Source organism: Palaemon carinicauda, chromosome 22 (assembly GCF_036898095.1).
Source record: "Palaemon carinicauda isolate YSFRI2023 chromosome 22, ASM3689809v2, whole genome shotgun sequence".
NCBI lineage: Eukaryota > Metazoa > Arthropoda > Malacostraca > Decapoda > Palaemonidae > Palaemon > Palaemon carinicauda.
The window spans coordinates 10,080,846-10,086,845 of NC_090746.1; positions in this window are offsets into that span (position 1 = coordinate 10,080,846).

Sequence of the window (6,000 nt, forward strand, 5' to 3'; positions counted from 1 at the left end):
AGAGCAGCAGCACTAGTGTTTTATGATATATTGAAAGTCAAGATGGCCGAACAGTCTCTGTATTGTTTAGGACCTGAGTCCACTAATTAATCCAGATGTCTGTCAAGTAGGTTTTGACGGACTGAAGTCATAATAACAATGACTTTGCTATTTCCATTAGTTTAATATTCCTCAAAAGCATCTTAATTATTCTTTAAGCTATTGAATTAAAATTATAGGAATAAAAGTATACCTAAATATGTACTTAACGCTTCCAAAGAACACAATATGGCTGAAGAAAAACTTTGAAATTCGTTAAAAACTTTTATTGTAGAAGATCAAATATCAAACAGGCAGGTTTCATTGTAATCAGTTTAACTATATAATGGAAACAAAAACACCGATATATCAATGACATATATCCAATAAATGAAATCCCGTATTCTGAAAGCTTTAAACGCCCTAGATTCAAAGAAAACATAACGTTTGTCATCCATTAAATTCATGATACGACCAAGAAAGACTCTTAGGTGAGTCACCCTTCATCCATGTTCCACTGAATGACAAAACGTGCCGTTTTCTTTGATTCCTAATCAGTTTCCGTTTTCTTTGTTATTTAAGAACTGTTGGTGCGGTTGAAGCTCAGCATTTGAGATTAAAATATTTCATGATTCAGTATAATGTAAGTAGTGCTTTCTCTAATAGAAAAGTAAAATTATTAATAAAAAAAAGAAGGAAAAGGAAAGCCCACCAAGGCCATCCCCTGTCCCACCTAGTAACCGGAAACTTAGGCAAAGTTTTTTTTTTTTTTTTTTTTCCTGAGGAAGCAATGTTACTAGGCCCTTGAATGCTTTCCTTTTCCTTCTTTTTTTTTTTCTTTTTTTATTGATAATTTTACAAACATTGATATCGGGATTGTAATTTAAAGAGTTCAAGAATAGTTTACAGCTCTCCTGAAGTTAAAAGTTAAAAGTTATATAATTATTTACATTACTAGGCTTACAAGGCAGATTCCAGCAATTATAGTTAAGTTGATTATCGAATGAAACATGAAATTTTACACAGACAAGAAACAAAAATTATTGATATTTCTAGAATGGAAGACAAAATAAAAATCTAAAAGAAGCAAGAGAGTCATTTTCAAGCCTTTGTTGCAATTTCAGAGCGATCCATTACTACAGACATCTGAAGCTCGGTCAAAAGCAGACAAGATTCACAAATGCCAAGATGCCTCCCAGTCTCGCCCCGTTTCATACACATGATTGAGTCGGGTAAAAGAGAAGACACGAGCAAGACTACTGCCCTGACCATCCTTGCTGCCTCTCCCAGCAGACAGTCAGATCGGACCGAAGTACGCATTCATCTTACTTGTGGACACCTAATCACTTTAGCTGTGCAATAAAGTTCTCAAATGCAAACCCAAGGAAAAAGCAACGCTGGAAAGCGAGTTCAACCTGAAACACTTTAAAAAGCTAATGACACTATTTTGAATAAAACAATATTGATTTTATATATGCTAACCATAAATTAAACAAATTAAAAACTATGAAAACTATTTTATTTTTACCTGCAGGTTGAGTGTTTAACATATGGTTCTAACTGAATATTTACCTACAGTTTGAGGTATATTAAATTCTAATTCCAAGTTTATATGCCTAATAATAACATACATGGGCTAACCAACAGGCCTACTTCCAATACCCGAAAAATATACATTAATCCTAGAAATATGAGTATGTATTATACACCTATAGAATTGAACAAAAGTTAACACCATTAGATACTATACCTAGCTTAAAATCCTTTAACCCCATTAGATACAATACCCAGCTTAAAATCCTTCAACTTACTATCCTCAGCTTCTAATCCTTTAACATACTATCTTCAGCTTAAGACCTCTTACCACAGCATACTATCGTCAGCATATAAACCCTTAACCCTTTCACCCCCAAAGGACGTACCGGTACGTTCTTGCAAAACATTGTTAATTACATATTTTTACATATTTTTTGAAAATTTTATGAGAAACTTCAGGCATTTTCCAAAAGAATGAGACCAACCTGACCTCTCTAGGACAAAAATTAAGCTTTTTAGAGCAATTTAAAAAAAATATATAGCAAAATGTGCTCGAAATTTAACCTTATGGTGGGGGTAAAATACATCTTATAAGTATTTACAAAACACTAATCTTATATTCTCTTACTATACTTTCCTGTGCTCACAATTCCTTACTATACTAGCACGAGGGTATATTCCCTTACTAAAGTATCCTCAGCCAATCAAAGAGGGTGATTAATATTAAACTTATTTTACCCAGGTCCTGTGTAACTTAATATATTACTACAAGTTACTGTAAAAATAGTTATGATCAAGCTAGTTTCAGTCATTTAAATAATTATATACTGTATGGAGCTTTGTCATTAACAGACTTGAGATTAACTTAACCTAAAATATAGTTTTATATCGTCTTCTTAAAGTTACAAAAATTAGCCTAAACGTAGGAGACAGGGAGACGGAGATAAAGATCGCGGAGTATGATATTCTCTACTGTAAATCGGAATAAGCTGATCAGACATTTTATTACAAATATGATTTTAGTATTGTTCGGAAAACAAATGTCTCTGGGCTCTTAAATACCTTTCAATGTAAGGCAATTACAATTATATTTAATAATGATGAATTCCTTATGCATATTAATTCAGTATATAAAAAAATAGATCATGGTCGCAATAGAGAAACACAGGACCAGGAATTATTGCTTAAATTTTAGGAAAAATATATACTGATGAAGAGCGAAGCATCAAACTCAAATCCATAAGAACAAAGGTACAGATTATAATTTTCTATAATTTATTTTTCGGTGACTTTATGAAGACTGAAACGTTCTCCTTAGTTCAATTAATCACGCAATTTATGAAAGATTTTTTTTGTGTAAACAATTCATATTAAACCAAAATTTAAGTTAAAAACATAGCTATCGCAGAAAATCTATTATATTTAGACATTTATTCTTTTACTGTACTATATTCTTAAGATTATAAGACGAGTTATTTCAAAAACTGAAAAAAAAACAATCTTTTTATATGCTCTGCTTACTGAAGCTGAGGATTCCGTAATCTTGGAAAATTACTATTCTGAAGAAACTCTAGTTTGAAGCTTGCCAATGGGCTGACTAACTGGGTATTGTGCCTCGCTAAATGGATTGAGGATATTTTTCACCTTTTCACATAGTTAATTTAAAAATTTTCATAAGCTACTCTAGGTACAATGCAAAATACACACTAATTCTACATGTAAAACCTGAAATCATAATTTGTACTTATCTATACTGTATATCGAAGCTGTAACTAAAATCCTTTAAGTGTAATTTTTTTAAAGAAAACACTGACTAAAAAAATTCTTCCCTTATCCACCTTGGGATATGATCTATTGAAAGGAAATACAGTAGGCAAAAAAAAACGACCTGAAGGAAGTCTGCAAAGGAATGATCTGAAGGAAATAGGCAAAAGAATAACCTGAAGGAAGTGGGCAAAGGAATGATCTGAAGGAAATAGGCAACGGAACGAGGTGAAGAAAATAGGCAAAGGAACGACCTTAAGGAAATAGGCAAAGGAACGACCTGAAGGAAATAGGCAAAGAAAAGACCTGGAGGAAAAAGACAAAAGAACGACCTGACTTCTACATAACATTCTCACGTCAATCACTCAATACTAGCTTAGCAATGTCTCATTCGTTACAATGGAATACATAACACCTTAATATCAAAATGTCCCAACACTAAATATTTGTAAATTCTCATTACAATTTGATTAGACACATGTTAGGGATATACATTTACTGGGTTTGAATCCTTTTTAGTATACCGATGATCGTCCAATAACCATCTTAAGAGAATAAAAGTGACTTTAAAGGATTGATCTGTTACCAATAAGAAATTAAATAAAACTTCATCCAATGTGGAATCCTGTGATTAGTACTTTTCAAGAGGGAGATTGAATTGAATTTATGAATACAGCCCACCGCTTGGGTCCGTGAGGTCATTCAGCACCAAAGTAAAACTGGTGGGGGGGGGGGGTTCAATACAGATACACTTTAAAGTAAATGTTATAAGAGCTGGGACGGCAAGATGAAAAAATGAAAGCAGAAAAGGAGGAAGGATGAATTACACCTGAGAGAGAGAGAGAGAGAGAGAGAGAGAGAGAGAGAGAGAGAGAGAGAGAGAGAGAGATTACTATATTACTTAAGAATACCTGGAAATTACAGTCCAGCTAGGGCATGAAGGAACGATGTTAAGACCATTAAATAACGCCCCCACACACACACACACACACACACAGAGAGAGAGAGAGAGAGAGAGAGAGAGAGAGAGAGAGAGAGAGAGAGAGAGAGAGAGAATACTATATTACTTTTACACCTGGAAATTAAAGAAGCTAGTGCAGCTAGGTCATGAATGAACGTTGATAAAGCCGTTAAATAACGCCTACAGTGACTCCTGTAAGGCGCACTGATGACACTACCCATCCTTGTTATTGAGATATACAGTAGGCTGAGATGTGAGTTACTCTATTCACGACATCATGGAACAATAAAATTAACAATAAGGTAGCTAGGTTATGCAAAATGAGTTTTTCTCATATTCCATTTTCATTACTTTTGAAGCTACATCAGTCATTTTTAAACTAATCTTATAATTCTCAATTTAATATTCAAACTACTCTAGCCAGAGTGAGCTTTGATGATCTCTCGTGGAAAAGTAACTAAAGAAATTACTTAATAAAGCGTTAATGGGCATCGAAAGAGATTGCCTTTAACATCATACTGTAAAATTTTGAACTGTACCCTCTTCAAAAATGGAATTTTGTGCAACTTAATCTCTTATTACAAATAAGATAGGTTTGTTATTACTTTGATAACCATACTGTACATGTTTTGAGTGAAAAGGATTGTAATCATAACAATTCTAGTCAAAGCTAACATTAGTTTTAAATAGTAAGATTTGATAATAGTTATCCAATGAATTAAAAGAAAAACTAGCCAAAAAGGACAGACAATCAAATGAATTAACACTATTAAAGTTAAAATGGCAACACACAAAACTTAAGGTATGAACTGCCCACAATACATTGCATAATCTAATAATTTTAGAATTTCTATCCATTATCAAGATATCGAACCATAAAGATAGTTAAGGAATTATCAAGATGGGTAAATGCGGATTATAAATTATTTATACTAAGGGCAAGAACGAACTTTTGAGTACGATATTCTAATTATTGTGAATTTTTCAAATGTAAAATACCCAAGACGTCTCTTACAATGTTATAAACTTTACTAAAGAAAGGATATTGTTTAGAGATAGGAATAGTTCTGCACATCAGTATTATAGTGATCAAGAAAAGGTCTACCTAGAAATCAAAACATCTTTAGAGCACAGCTATGAGTTGTAAACAAAGCAATTTTATGGAAATTGAACTTCCATATCGTAAGGAAATAAAGGAATTGAAATTTCTTTGCCATAAATCCAGAAAATTTCACACCAAAAACGCTCAAACCTTACGAGATTCTTTGAGAACAATTTATAAACCTATTCATACCAAATAAGTTTTTCTACACTTTAAACAGCACGCACACACACACACACACACACGCGCGCGCGCGCGCGCGAGCGCCTAAATAGCTTTCCCGTCAACGCCAAGATATTCAAGAACCTATTACACAATTTGTGTAAAATGATTACAGTGTTATTTATCCCTTCTTTATGTCAAGGGCACAAATGACACGAGCCAAGAAACGAAGTGGAATTTCTGAACCGAGCTGTGCACCTTTTCACAGAGCCCAGGTATCTCGCCATAATAAAAAGCTCTGAAATGCAAGACTTCAAAATGACTCACTTACCTCTTACCAAATTCCTTGAAAAACTTACGTTAAGTACACTTATCATTAATCTCTAACATTTTAATTATGCTTGAACTTTTATGAAAGAATAGAAATAAGTTACCATCAGGTACACATTAACTTCAA